This window comes from Puntigrus tetrazona, unplaced genomic scaffold, assembly GCF_018831695.1.
Source record: "Puntigrus tetrazona isolate hp1 unplaced genomic scaffold, ASM1883169v1 S000000001, whole genome shotgun sequence".
NCBI classification, from domain to species: domain Eukaryota; kingdom Metazoa; phylum Chordata; class Actinopteri; order Cypriniformes; family Cyprinidae; genus Puntigrus; species Puntigrus tetrazona.
The window spans coordinates 3359549-3375684 of NW_025047681.1; the positions used below are offsets into that span (position 1 = coordinate 3359549).

The 16136-nt window shown below is 43.9% G+C and overlaps 1 protein-coding gene across 10 annotated transcripts in view; it reads left to right on the forward strand.

Annotated features, from left to right (window-relative positions):
- Window positions 1-16136, forward strand: part of LOC122331563 (putative mediator of RNA polymerase II transcription subunit 26) — a 274294-nt gene that overhangs the window by 237247 nt on the left and 20911 nt on the right. The window lies entirely within an intron of this gene.

The window sequence follows — 16136 nt, forward strand, 5'->3', positions numbered from 1 at the left end:
ACGTGCATGCACTCATCACAGGCTGACCGGTCTCAGCTGTCGCTCATCAGCGGCCAGGATTAAAAGGCTACGCGGCACGCTGTCAGTGAGCTTTGCCTCCATGAACTCTAACGACTCTTCTCTTTGTCCCCAGAAAGCAGCGTGTAGACCGGTCAGTCGGCAAATCCACCCTCCAGGGGTTTTGACTTGAGCCTCCTTCCTGTGTGTTTCTTCACCCGTCACAGTATGTTTTTAGTAAAATTAACTTTCTTTCTTACCTTCTAACCTTCTTAGCACTACAGTGATTAACTTTACATAAACAGACTTTTCAATAACAATTACAAATTCAATTGAAGAAAAAAAAGATGGGAAGATAGATTGAAAACTGTTGGAGGGAATGGAGACGTTATGTTTTGACGACAGACCGGGTCTTGCCTGGAGCCCTTATTAGCTCTGATAAGAGAAAACGGCAATTAAATTTGTTAAGTGGTTAACTAATCCTGAGCCCCTCCCGTCGCATGGGTATAAATAGACTACAGGTGTAACCACTCATTAGATTTGCTGAGGAGCCGAAACCGAGTCTCAGCTCTCAGCGATGGTTCGAGGTTGTGGCAAGAGGACATAACGATCCTCCATCAGGGAACGAGGGTTACATACGTAACTGAGACGTTCCCTGTCTGTCAGTTACTACGAAGTTATGTTGTGACGACAGACTGGGGTTTAATGGAAAACGCCACAACCTGAACTAGTTACTACCTGATCGCACTTCCACAGCTGGCAAGCAGCGTGTGCTAGACTGAGCCATGCAGAGGTTGTAACCATCCCATCGCTGCAGAGGAATACACTGACCTTGGTGCCCACTGTGACTACTTGGTGACTACTGTTCCTGCTGTTCCTGAATTTAGAAATTCTAACGGAAGGGATTTTAACCTTCCAAGAGGGTGCTAATCTCTTCTATTTGTTGAAGTTGGCAGAACAATGGGGAAGAGGACTTCCAGGAAGAACACTGCGGAGACCACATCCTGACCTATTGGGGGTTGGACGTGTGGAAACTAGTAAGCATACGACTTATCTCTGGCAGGTTCTATCCAAGGCCGTAGAGGAACAACTGGCAGCAGAGACAAACAAGGGAAGACACAGGTTCACAAAAGGGAACCTTGCCGTGGAAATTACACATATAGGATCTCAGTGGAGAATCAGCTATATGGAGCACCTAGCCCAGTACAGGGGATGACCGGAATCTGGCAAGCGGCACCGATACTGGGCCTGGCGTCAGACTGCTCTGCCTAATCTGACTGCCAGGGGTGTTGGAGGAAGCCTTTCCAGGATTCGCCATCCGGAGAACTTACTGAAGGGAAAAAACCAGCGCTCGCATCCCCGGGTGAGTGGGAATGGCGCAGCAAGCGGGACACCGCCAGTTCTTCCCGCCGACTACATATTTACACAACACACAGGAAAAAAAAAACTGGCTCTACACGAAGACTCTAGTACCTAGTGAAGGTATTCGATGTCGCCCAGCCCGCAGCTCTGTAAATGTCTGCTAGGTAGGCACCGTGCGCCAACGCAAAGGAGGAGGCGACACTACGAGTAGAATGCGCTCTTACTCCTAGGGGGTATGGTTCACCCATGGTTTGGTATGCCAAGGTGATTGCATACACTATCCAGTGGGCCAACCTCTGTTTGGAGACAGCCTTCCTTTCTGCTGACCCCATGGCAGACAAAGAGCTGCTCAGAGCTTCTAAAGCTCTGGGTGTGGTCCACGTATATGCATAGAGCTCTGATGGGACACAGCAATGCCAAGGCTGGATCTGCCTCCTCCGTGGGCAGTGCTTGCAGGTTCACCACCTGATCGCGAAAAGGCGTGGTAGGAACCTTGGGCATGTATCCAGGCCAGGGTCTCAGGACTACATGAGAGTAGGCACCATTTGCTTGTCGAAAATATTTGGAGGTCCCCACCCTCTCGATGGAAATGAGCATGGTCAGGAGAGCTGTCTTGACTGACAAGAACTTCAGCTCAATCGTGAGATCACGTGAGGGCACAAGGGGTGTCCTAGGAGGATTTAACCTTCTGGCACCCTCAGGAAACTAACAACGGGATTGTGCTTCCCCAAAGACCGGCCGTCTACTGCATCGTGATGGGCTGCAATGGCAGCCACATACACTTTTAGGGTGGAGGGTGACCGCTATGCTCCAACCCTTCTTGCAGGAAGGAAAGCAGTACTCCAATCGTGCATTTCCGGGTCTTCTTCTCGAGAAGAACACCAGTTCAAGAACAGACTCCACTTCAGGGCGTAGACTTGCCTCATAGAGGCAGCTCTAGCCTGAATAATAGTGTTCACCACAGCCCATGGTAAATCACCTAGTCTGCCACGTTCCGTCCAGGAGCAAAACATGGAGGTTCCACAGGTCCGTGCCACATGGTGCCAAACCCCTAAGAAAGAAGATCTTCCGTCAGAGGAATGCGCCAGGAGGGGCTGTCGAGAGGAGATTGAGTTCTGAAAACCATATCCGGTTGGGCCAAAAACGATGCCCATCCTCCTGACCTGCACAGTGCCTGTGCGATCAGGCTCACTGGGGGAAACACACACTTGCATATGGCCTGAGGACAGCTGTGTGCCAGCTCATCTGTGCTGAGGGGAACCTCGGTTAGGGAGAAAAACAGCTGGCAAGAAGAGGATTTGCAAGAAGCAAACAGTTTGACCTGAGCTCTCTCCATATCGACACCAAATCAGCTGGCTCGCTTTGGGGTGGAGTCGCCATTCTCCGGGATGAGTTGTCGTGAGAGCACGCCAGCTGCACGATTGAGCTCCCCGAATATGAACAGTACGCAGTGATTTGAACTGCGCATTGACTCTATAGGAGGAGATGGCGGGCTATGATATGCAATATGATATAAACTCTCTGATGGTTGATGTACGACACAGTTGCAATGTTGTCTGTGCGGACCAACACGTGCTTGTCCTGCAGCAGCAACTAGAAGCAAAGTTTGTCCATGGGCTGAAAGTGCGATGACAAGCCAGCATGATTGTCATGCGGAGTGTCCCATTGCACCATGCCCATCCCGGGACTCAGGAATGTAACCAGTGCTGAAGTGGTCGCATATGAAGTAAAACCGAGCAGTGTAACTGCAGCTGCGGAAGCCATATGCCCCAAGAGCCTCTGAAAGCCCCACTGTCTTGCCTCTGAATAAACTCAGACAAGTCAGCACCGATTGTAACGTTCTTTTGTGAGACACACTGTCATACTCACCAAGTCTAACTCCAGACCGAGAAAAGAGATCCTCTGAACAGGGGAGAGTTTGCTCTTTTCCCAGTGGACCCGAAGCCCCAACTGGCTGAGGTGCTGCAGCACCAGGTCCCTGTGTTCACAAAACTTCTCCCGTGACTGAGCTAGAATAAGCCTGTCGTTGAGATAATTGAGGAGTCTGACTCCCACTTCCTGTAAGGGGGCAAGAGCACCTCCGTGACCTTTCAGTAAAGACGGAAGGATGGAGACATGAAAATACTTCAGGTCTATTGCTGCAAACCAATCCTGGTGTTGTATGCATTTGACGATGTGCTTCTGCTTGAGCATTCTGAAGCTTGTGCAGGGCCCGATTCAGAACTCGCAGATCCAGGATTGGTCAAAGGCCACCGCCTTTTTTTGGGTACAATGAAGTAGGGGCGGTAGAACCCTGCCTTCATCTTGGTTGGAGGGACTGGCTCGATTGCATTCTTTGCCAGGAGGACAGTAATTTCTCTTGCAAGACAGAGGCGTTCTGGGCTGCCACAGATGTTTCTGGAATGTCACTGAACCTAGGAGGGTGCCAGGCAAATTGATCACATAACCGAGCCGAATCGTCCGGATAAGCCATCGCGAGGGGATTGGGTAGTGTTAACTCACACATCTAAACTCTTGGCGAGTGGCACCATTGGGGTCATCGCTGCACCAAGGGGTGTGCAGCGGGAAACAGTCAGAGGGGGCGCCTGCTCTGACTGGGATTCCACGTACTGTCTGGGTGCCTTACCATGATGGCTGGAGAAATGTGGAGAAACATAGCATCCCCTAACCGCCATCTCTTGGCCACTGGGCAAAGGGGGTGCTATGGGGGGAGAGTAAAGAGATGGATCTCTGCATTCTGACACTCTACGGACCCAAAGGCCCGGAGGATAAGGAGATTGCTCTTTTTCTGAAACATTTGGTACCACAGACCCTGTGGAGGAACAGCAGGAAAATAAAACAGAAGTTTCCCCACCTGGCCCTCCTCTGGAGGGAAAGGCAGTGGCGTTGTGTTCACCATCTCCTGAAGAGTAACACCATGCCTCCGGCCACTTGTCTCTGTGGTCTTTTCAATAATTTTCAATAAAACATTCAAGTCTCCCAGTCATTGACTTTTACTAAAACTGTGCAACACAAAGCATTTATAACTATAATTGCTGCGCAGGTCAAATTTGACCCCTATATAATGGCTATATTTTCAGACTGTTATTTTCTTGCTCCTTTATGTTTGCCCCTTAACATTGTTTATTGTTAGGAAAGTCTTTTCACTCAGTGAACGAGCGGTTATCAGTTTAATAAATTAAGACAAAATTAGTAAATAAAGATGATTTATGGATGCTGAAGAGGTATAAGAAGCACTAAATACTACGAGTGATGGAAAGTCTGATGGTAGAGAGATAATGTGTCCTGGGTTATTCTCACATATGACAGCAATAAAGTGTCATATTTATGTTTTATCCTAACGTCACTTTTTTTTTGTCTTAGGTTCACACCAGTAATGCTTTTTTTCTAAGGCTTGCTTATAAAAACTACTTAAATTTCCTAATTGAACTATGGCCTAATAATCTCTTTCAACAACATTGATGTTGACTGATCAGACCTCTGTTTGTGTCCAGATGGCTAACTAGCTACATTTAGTCCAAGGATGTCCTCTTGGGTCACAGCCATCTAGAGGCCATCTTAGCTGCTTCAATAGTACTTCAGTTTCCTTTCTCCTCGATCTACTGAAGGGTACATCTTTATATTTCAGTACATTTTATTATTTTTTTTAGTATGTCTTTAAAAACTACTCAAAAGTTCAACTAACTGTATTTAATATCAATAAGTCAGTCACAGATATGATCTAATAAAGCATTAGAAAAAGCATATTTAATTTGCACTTATGTGTGTTCTTTTTAAAGTATATTATTTTGAAATAAGTGCACTCCTTTTTTACAAGAAAGGAAATCTGACACCATACCAGGCTGCTTTGGAAGGAATGAAATATGTCTTCTCTACAAACAGACAGCATACCAGAGATACTGTAGAAGGAATGAAACTTATTTTCTTAAGAAACTGACAGCATACAGAGATGATTTGGAAAGAATGAAACTTGTTTTCTAGAAACTGACACCCCTACCAGAAGGAATTATGAAATGTATTTTTTCTTTAGGAAACGTGACATACCAAGATGTCACTTGAAAGGAATGAAACTTATTGTCATGACATTAACATTTAGTCAAATCTTAATGTCAGAGATAATATATCATAACCGTCTTCTGTAATTCCCGAATTATCTTAACGCAGTTTTCTTGAATACATAATAGCACAAAGAATAAAACAGAATAGAAAATAAGTTTCTGGACGCAAAGTACTTTTATTTGGTTAACAATACACCAGAATACAAAAATAATCGTATGCGAGTCTAAAGCGTAATTTTTTTTTTAAAGTCCATCTATAAGCCTCCAAATAATATAAAATCAAATTTAAGTTACTTTTCCCCCTTTTCAGTGTACACTACACAACAGTGAAAAAATACTATAGGATTATTTATTGCAGTTGCGCATCGATTGGTAACAGACAACAGGTCCATGCAGTTAAGATCCTTTAATAGTCACAGACACACAGTAAATTTGTACACTGGTAGAGGTCGGACAGCAGACCCTGAAGAGGGTGGCCACAAGTATCAGGTGAGGCCCAGGACAGAGAGTAAAGAGCTGGACTTGGGGCCTAATTTGACTGGTGTTGCAGTGGATTCATGGCGAGAGTAAAAAAACCAGCTTGAGGCCAATGGAGAAGCTAATGGAGCTGGAATGGCCAGTAGAGTGACAGATGCGAGAAATGGTGGTATAGGAGGGCTTGTGGAGCACATGGTGGTTTTAGGTGGGGTCAATGGATCTGTGGCCAGGCGGAACTGGATCTGGTGGATTCAGCCCGGTGGGACCTGGTTCAGAAGAGTCTTGGACTGGACTTCGACTCTGGGGCAGATTCTTGAGTCTGGACTTAACTCCAGGATCAGAACTTTGAACTGGACCTGGATTTCTGGAATGGGTAGTTTACTGCCCAGACAAACAACATAGCCACTGCCACCCAACTGAAAGAGGAACCAACAACCTGCACAGAAGACCTTGCAGGATTTAGATGCTCTGCAGCTGGGACATTGGACTAGCAGTCCTGCAGGTTTAGGCATTGAGCGGACCTCATTACAAGCATATGACAGAGCTGAGACTCTCCAGGTCAGGCAGAGCCAGAACTTTAATAGAGGCACAGAGAGGTTAACAACAGTCTCTGCAGCCAAGATAGCCACCATGGCTGTGGGTACGACCAGGCCAGGCGTTTAGGAAATGACAAGCCTTTTATTCCAGTAATGCATTTGTACTCTCAGTACTGCAATCAAAGCGTAATAGAACATCATTTACTAAACCAGTTATTTGAAGCATGTGTCAAAAACTGCCAATGTTTGACACATAACCTTGGATTATAAGTGATGTCTTATTTAATAATATGAATTAAAAAATGCGTAATTGAAGATGCTGATAGGAGATGTTTACTGCTCTGTCATGGATCCTCCTCTGATGATGATCTTTGCACGCTTTTAAATGTGCTTAAGGCTCAAGGCAGAGATAAAGTGTAGCTCGCTTTCAGGAGAAACGTAAATGACGTTCCCTCAACACATTCCCCTGCCAGGGTCATTGTCTATCTGCCCAAAGGCGTGTGAGGCGGGCCTGCCCACGGAGCAGGGAGGCCATGTCGTTTATTCAGCCATCATTGATTCAAGGCACAGGGCTACTGGCTGATGTCCCAGATTGAAGAAGAGATGCTTGTGGGCTATCTCTCTTTAGGTTTATAATCTCTGAAAAAACCTAGTCCCCATCGGCCATGCAGACTAACATCTTCACTGGTGGCTGAAGACTTTAAGTAGGGGAGTCAGCCTGGTGCTGCCCTATACACCATCGCGAGTCTACCAGGTTTTACTAAGTTGACCTTCTAGAAGATTGAGAACTGGCAGGTCAGCCAGCGAAGAGAGTTCTAGAACTATGCCAAGCCACAGATCTGTCTCTCTATTCAGCCAAACCCACGTGGCCCGGGCACAGGCAGCGATGCTTCTGTGGTTTCCAACAAAGAGACACTTGTGCCCACAGCCTCCCACGGGCATCGGGACAAGACCACACTTTCTTCGCGATTCCCTCACGGCCTGTTTGGTGATGCGATCCAGCACATGTTTGCCATTAGGAGACGTTTGCCAGGCACACACACACTGAGGCTGGAAGAGTCCGTTAGGTTTGGCTACCGCACTGCGTTTCAGGACCTGGAGACATCCCAACATCCTCCATCTGTTGAAATGTAAAACATGCCTTTCCAGTAGGTGTGGTCCCACAACTTCTGTGAAACCGTAACAGAAGTATCTGTTGATACAAGAATTGCAGCTCTGCTGGACAAGGCCCAGGCGTGTTGCACTGCAGACAGAGAGTCAGGCTGTGCAGTCCAGTATTTTTGGTTACTGGTTGAAGACTGGTTAATTAGAATATACCAGTTATACCTATGGCTATGCCTGCAGACTAGCAGAGCCACCGCACAGGAAGCTTGGTATAGTGGGCGGTTCATTCAGCGTGCTTGGTTTTATAGTTGAATCATACCTAAAAAATGGGAAACGATGACAGTAAACTATCGGGAGATGCTAAATTCATGAAACATGTTGCGGAACTGACATCTAGCTAGGCATCTAAGCCTCGTCAGAAAGCGAAACTTATCGCTCAGTGCTAACACTCAATCAAAGCGACATCTAGCCTTGTATCCGGGGCGCAACTCCTGTACATGCATTCAAGCGGCGTTCTGTTGCTGTTAGTGCTGAGATATCTTCTGGCGCGGTCACCGTCGAACTGGCGCGAGATGAATTTTGCAGATGGAATTCACTGACCTCCTCACAATTCACAAAGGTAGATTTTAGACAGGCGTCTATTGCCCGACTCTACGCCAGAGATATTCTCTCAGGTCACTCCTCAAATTCCTCCTCTTCTCCAGTCTGCCTTGGTAACCAGTGGAAACACCAAATTAATGTATTTGGAGTCCTGGATGCGCTGGGTTCTTTACACCGAAGACAACTCAATAACGAACACGAGAATTTATTTCAGAATGTGTGTAACTTGCAGAGTGACGCCGCTTCCAGTTGCCTGAGGAAGTAAACTATTTCAGCTCTCTTTAGTTTATTAGAGCTTTGGCCCTCCATCTTTGTTGTACATGAAAGAGCAGCTGTAGGTTACTGCGGGCACATTTCCTTTCTTGTGGGTGTGATCCCTCATCATTTAGATGGAATCTGCTTGGGGAGAGTTCAGCAAAGGAGTTCCAGCAGGAGTGTCAGCTCTGGACAGCGTCCTGTCCTTTTTGTGAGCATGTTGCCAAACTCTTTACACACACACAGAAGTTCTTCAAAACCACTTTGATATATGAGACAATAATGTCAATAAAAAATGCGAAACAGAGTAAATGGATTTCAACAGCCAGTTATTTCTCAAATCCAGCCAGAGGACTGGGAGATTCCTGATGTTTGCTTTTTGAAATTGAGCTTGCAGTATCAAGATTCTTTCGTGTGCCCTGCCTGCACATATACAAAATGCATGGATGGGCTCGTTGTTCTCTACGATAGGGCATCCACGTTTCAGATTACATGGACAACTGGTTAATTTTTAGCCAAGTCTCAGAGCTTCGCTTTGGCATTGAGAGACCAAGAAAAGCGTTCTCCATCACATTCAGAGGATTAGGTCCAGTGCAGTGACTGTATTGCTTTCATGGGTTATGGAGTCTCACTGGCATTTCATCACTGGCTGCATCAGGGACTCAAGCCACCCGCGCCCTCGAGGGAGTAACTCGACTTGGGCGTTAGTCTGGCTTTTGGAGTCTCTCTAGGTATGTTGTCGTTTGCAGAGATGTAATGAAAGATGCTTCCTTCATGGGCTGAAGCTGTCTTCGATAGCCATCCAGCCCATAGGATCTTCTCGCGTGGCACATCAATTTGTATTTCTGGCCCTGAAATACCACTTCTTATCCTGGGGTAGAAGAAACCACAGTGGTAGTCTTTTACATAAATTGCCAGAGACCTGCATTAGCGCCACTTAAACAAGTTCTCGCACCAGGTGCTGGTTGAGCTGGAATAATTCCTGTCCCTCAGAGCGATTACATTTCAGGGTGTATGAATGTAGAGGAGTAGACTTTCTGTCAGACAAGCTCTGACACCGAGTAAATATCCACCCGCAGTAGTCAGTCAAATTTGAGGAGAGTTTTATGTAGAAGGTGGACCTCTTTTGCCTCTGGGAGACAGCTGCATATCCCCTTGCTACCCAGCTCCATCCCAGCTCCCGCGTGGGTGCGCCTTTGTGTCTCTCGTCACTCTGCTCCCAGGAGGCCTAGTGAAGGAGTTTTGTCAACAGAGGTTTTGTCTCTTGCTAGTGATAAGCGCTGCATTGGCTGAGTAGAATGTAGTTCTCAGTTTGGTCTATAGTACTCATGATGGCTCCTGTGAGTGATTCAATCAGGAGGGATCTTCTGTCTCAAGAACAGAGACAATCTTTCATCCCCATTTTCATGTCAATGTACACATGTGGGCTCCTTGTTGTTATTTTGTCTTGTGCCATATGTTCAGGTGTAAACTACTTTTAGTTACTTGCCACTGGCTGTGTTGAGTTTCTAAATCTTAAATGCTTGTAGTGGCTGCATCATATACCTGCCAGCCTGTAACTGTGTTTATTTTGTTTCTAGAAAATTAAAACTTTTTAAGTTTATTTCCTCATTGAGTGCTCTCTCTAAGTAAAGCCACACTGCTGACAGTCAAATGTGCCAGTTTGGCTTATATAACCTCAGTTAGGTGACATCCATGACCACCACTTTTACAGGAGGTTATAAGTAGGTATGAAGCAGCTTGAGTGAAGTGACTTTTACATGGTTCTATCGACCAGGTCCCAGGATGATATCCACTCTAAGTGCCATTACCAGAAAAGTAATATCTCCTTAGGCGGGCATCTGACTTTTCAACTTCATTGGCAGGGCAGCAGATTCCACCCAACTCACTGCCTAGCGGCTTTCCATAGATAGTCACCAACTCTCAACAGAGTCTTGGGTGATAAAGATGGCATGAGAGTCATTGGCTATGAAATTGGCAAATTTGTGCAAGGGCCGGAGACTAAAGCAGGACAATTTCAAATTATGCTCTGTGGGTAGCCTAAGATTACTTCTGTATTTGTTATTGTGTTGTTGATTTAACCTTTTACATGTATACATTTTCTTATGGACCTTTCCCAAACTATAATTCCTGGATACATTTCTTCAAATAAAATGAAACAAGACAGGCAGATATGTAGAGAAATAAAAAAAGGGGTTTAAGTCGCACAATAATTAACATTTAACCTTTAAATGTTTGTCAGATCATTATATATGCTCCATTTAATCTTACAACAGCAATGTGAAGTTTTATAAACATCTGTTTGGTCAGTGACTTTTAAATGTGTCATTATGCCGAGAAAACATAAGCATAGTTCTCAACATTAAAGACTTTCTACTGGCTGATCAATGTGCTACTTTTTTCTCACAGGCATGGTCAAAAGAAAGTAGGTCACAGGACATTAAGTATTGTATTGCAGGTCAATTTTTTTGAGCTGAATATATGTATGAAAATCTGTATGTATGTATGTATGTGTATGTATGAAAATAGTATATGAACTACTATCTGGGATTCTGAAAAGATTTAGAAGAAAAAGTGTAGGTTTCTCAAAAACTGCTTTTTTGACTTCACCAGAGGAGTCAAGGCATGTTTTTCTGTAGATATTTTGATTACAATTTATCATCATCATAATAAATTATTGTTTGTGAAGTTGCACTTAACTCCAGCCTGTCAGGACATCAAGTAAACATAATTATTTAAATAAATGACACACAACAAGATATAAGGTATGTCAAACACAAATATATGAGGCATGTCAAAACTTCCTCTAGGCTCCCAAAACACCCTCAGACCCCAGAGGGTTAAAGGGTTGGGGGCTTTATTTGAAGAGACTCTGCTGTAAGCATAGAATAGAATGTAGTCTGGGAACATTCTGTTCTGTGCTTTGGACCTGAGCCTGAACATACTGTCCACCTCTCATTATGAACAGCATTTTCATTTTGCTCCCTCTTTCTGGTCTTTCGAAAAAAAAGTGACTTTATTTAATGTGCTATCTTTCATTCGAATGAAGTTCTGAATCAGAAATGCTCTTCGTTATGGCAAATTAGTTTCTCCTATTAAGATGATTCCCAATTGGTGTAAATCTCGCTTTTAAGGCATGTTGTATTATTAGAGCTTTACGTCGATATGATTTTACAAGGTGACTTGGATGATTTGGATTTGTCTCTAAACTTTGCGTCATGAGTTTAATTATGTCATTTTGCCTACGTGGAAATAACATGAGACGCGTTTTGTTTGTGGTGAGACAAGGCATTTTATTTGCGCTTGTCAGCCAAATTGAACAAGCCTGATAACAGCCATCCACCAGCTGGCCGGTGTGAGAAATGATGTAGTGCTTGATGGAGAGGTGCAGGATCATTGTCAGCTGCTTTGCCTACTGTTGCCTGGTACAGGTTTGGCTCAAAGATCGGTATCTGAAAAAGTAACAGAAGTTGTGCCAACAGACACGCCTACTGAAGAGGAGAATGTTGTTAGCGCTGAGGGGGGAGAAGAGGAATTACCTTCCAGCAAGCACGTAGATCAGTAAATCAGTTGAATGACTCAATAGCCTTGCTGTGGTTGTTGGGCAACCCTGTCTAACCTGTCTAGATCAGAATCAGAGTCGCTTTGGAAGGATTTAGACGATTGTTTGTTAAAGCTTACACCAAAGACAAGCTTGAATCAAACTGATACAGAGAGTGAAAGTGTTTCTCAGAATATCAGTTTTTTCATGTAGATTACCTCAGAGTGGTTTTTCCATCCAAGTTTATACTGTGGATGGTATAAAATCCTTTCTTAAAGTAACAAACAAATGCAAAAGAAAAGTTTGAGTGGAAGAATATTTCCCAGATGTGGTACAATTTATTGAAAAAGCAAAGGCTTTAGGAGCCATGGAGTTTTACCAACAGGGAAGTTGCTCGTTTAAAAAGAAAATTCTCTAAGCTGAATGCCCATTCAATGGCCTGTGGAAAAAGCTCCTCCTCATTCTCTCTGTGTTTGCCTTCAGGGAGCAGCGCTTTCCTGGGCGCAGCAGAAAAAGAGTCCATTGTTGGGATGGCCGGGGTCTTCCACGATCTTCTGGCTGGCCTGGCCGCTTGTTGTAGATGTGCTGCAGCACAGGGAGCTCAGTGCCGGATGGTGCGCTCAGCCGACCGCACACCCTCTGAAGAGCTTCGCCTGTCCTGCATGGTGCTGTTCCCGAACCAGGAGGTGATGTTTCCGTCAGGACACTGCTCGATGGTGCAGGTGTAAAGTTCCTGAGCACCTGAGATGGGAGTCTGAAGTCCCTTAAGCGCCTCAGATGGTATAGGCGGCTGCCGGACCTTCTTCACCAGAGTGTTGATGTAATAGGACCAGACAGGTCCTGCGTGATGTGAACACCCAGGTACCAAAAAACTGTCCCTCTCTCCACTGGGGTCCCATCGATCATGATGGGATGGTAAAAGCACACCTGCTTCGTGCTGAAGTCCACTATTAACTCCTTTGTTTTGCTGACGTTCAGGAACAGATTGTTCTCTAACACCATCTCTCTCAGGTTGTAACAGAAGTAACATGTAGCTCAAAACAAAATGCCTGTTTAAGTGAATGGGAAAAATTACCATTAATCAGGATGGTATTCTCTGCCGAACCACTTCCACATGCACATTAGTCCTGCCAGAAATATAAAAGAAACAGTCTTAGCGAGGCTTCACGATAAAATGGGCCACCAAGGTACAGATCGTACTCAATCATCCGTTAATGTTTACTTTGCCCACGTGTGCAGGCAGACATTGAGAGTTATGTCACAAAAACACAGGTTTTACAGCAGAAAAAAAACTTGACATGAGACAAGAGCCCCATTAACAAACATGATCTCGACCCAGCCCTTTCTGTTGCTTTCCTCCATTTAAACCACTGCAAAGGAGGTTTTGAGTACATCCTTATGGTAGTAGATAATTTCACACATGAGAAGAGCCACATGCCCATTTTGCTTCTCATTTGTGCAAAAACAAAAATTGACTGACTGAATGTGAGAACCGTGAGAGGAATCAGATATCAGAGTCCTGAAAATGTTGATGTTTTTAAGGAATCTTGCTCTGTTCTATTTGAAACTGCAAGCAAAACTATTGCTTCCAGCCTCATTAATTCAGACAATTGTTGAATATATTTAGTCAGTCCATGAATCAACCTGTCTCAAACTTCAGGAAAAGTTAATTTCACTTGATGTTCCAGAAGCAATGATAAAAATGGTTCTTGGCGATCTTAAAGCTGAAAGATCATTTTATGTCACGTAACAGTCATACCTTAAGATCCAGCAAAGAAAATAATTTTTTCAGAACCGTTTCCATTATGTTAAGCGGTGCCTATTAAGTCTAGGACAGAATGAAGCAAAAGAAAAGAGAGTGTTTTGCACAGTACATACCGGTTAAACAATTGAATCTCCTCTTAACTGCAAGTCTGTATGGGAACAGTACAGAGATGTGCACAGTCATGTCCCATTGAAGGACATTTTTAAAGGATGTGTGGGATGGTGAAAGAAATGTAACTGCAACCATGCATCAAATATATAAATCTGCCTTGAGGCTTGATCTTATATCAAGACTCTTTTGAAGTTGTAAACCCTTTAAAATCTGGCAAGAAAAAACATAAAATACTTGCTATGTACCTTAAATTAGCAGATCTGTGTCTTTATAACAGATCAAGCACTGATCAAATACAGTTGGTGTTTCTCTGTAAGGGAACAAGACTTCCAAATACTTTGGTGAAAAATTGTCTTTAATCTAGATTTAAACTAATGAGTGTGTCTGCTTCGAACCGTGTTAGAGATTGTTCAGATTTTATGTGTTAGATAGGAAAAAGGATCTGTGTAGCCTGCAGTTGATTTTGATATTCTAGGTATTATCAAATGGCCAGAAGGTTTTGAGAAGCGCGGCGGGGGACGTGCAGGACTATAATGTGATAAGAGCTCGCTCAAGTATTGAGAGCTAAACACGTCAGGACTTTATAGGTAATTAATAAGATTTTAAAAATCTATTCGATGTTTGATGAGGGAGCCAGTGCAGTGTTGACAGAACCGAACTGAAAATGTGATCATACTTCCTAGTTCTAGTAAGGACTCTGGCTGCTGGGTTTTGGACTAGCTGAAGTTTGTTTATTACGTAGCGTGCAGAACAACCGCAATAAAGCATTACAATAATCTAACCTCAAGGTCTTAAACACATGAATTAATATTTCTGCATTAGAAATATGAAAGTATAACTCATAATTTAATTATATTTTTAAGATGGAAAAACACAGTTTTACAGATGCTAGAAACATGGTTTTGAAGGAAAGATTGCTGTCAAACAGCACACCTAGGTTCTAACAGTGATGTGAAGAATTAACAGAGCAGCCATTAAGTGTGTTAAGACTGTGTTTATTATTATTATATGTGGGGTTTTTAGGTCCAATTATTAGCACCTACATTTTTTCAGAAATTTAGCATTACATGCATTCCTTAAATCAATCATTTTTATTTATATAGCGCTTTTAACAACACAGGTTGCATCAAAGCACAAATTCCTACAACATCTTGTAAAAGCGGACAGACATTTTACTTTCCTGGAATTAAAATCGCCAAGATCAGTCAGTTTCTGGGTAATGAAAACAGGGACAGACCTTGTGAAATTAACCTAGAAAGTGAGAAAACTCAGATGTACGCTGTATACAAAACTGGTGTTTTTGAGGATGCTGCTATTGTTGATTTGTGACAAAATTGAATCCCATGTTACAAATGAAGTTTGGCAGCTAATTTTACTATTAAGGGAAATCGTTGTACTTTTGTTCACCAGCCATTTCCAGCAGTCAGATGGGGTATTTGAGAATTTTGATTGAGTATCTACATTTTAGAAGACACATTTTTTTCCTGCCCACTGTCTCAGACCCTAAGCATGTCAATAGCCACTACCCTGACCTCATTATTCATTTTTGGTCCACTCATTCGGCTTATGGACATTAAGGTTTGAGGGCAAGCATGTTCATTTCAAACAGTGTGTAAGAAAATTAAATAACTTTAAAAATCTTTGCTTTACTCTTGCAGAAAGACATCAGCTTCTCCAGGCATTTCTTTATGCTGGTGAGTTCTTTTCCTCCCACTATTGTAACAGACAAGGCAACAGAGTTTGTATGTAAGTGACTACAACGATGTCATTAGGAAGCTGTACCTGGATATGATTTTCAGCCTGAAAACACTACGGTTGCTCATGAGGCAACTGTTAAAGGAACAACATACAAAAATATGTTGTTATTCAGAGAAACTGATGAAGGCATTATTGTGGGAAGGATTGTGATGACTGTCATCACAGAGGTATTCTTCAGTGCGAGCTGTGACAAGAATAGTTGATGTCTGTCAGCGTAGTGTCCAGAGCATGGAGGCGCTACCAGGAGACAGTACATCGGGGAGGAGGTTGAAAAGAGGACAACAACCAGCAGCAGGACCGCTACAAGGAAGGAACACTGCCTGAGCCCTGCAAATGACCTCCAGCAGGCCACAAATGTGCATGTGTCAGCTCAAGCGGACTCCAGGAGGGTGGCGTGAGGGCCGCGTCCACAGGTGGGGGTTGTTGCTTACAGCCCAACACCGTGCAGGGCGTTTGGCACTTGCCGAAGAAGCGCTAATATTAGCAAATTGGCCACTACCGGCGCAACAACGCGTGAAATTGATCGTCAATAAAGTGTCACCTCCTAAGTGAGCAGTTTGATTTCACCAAAG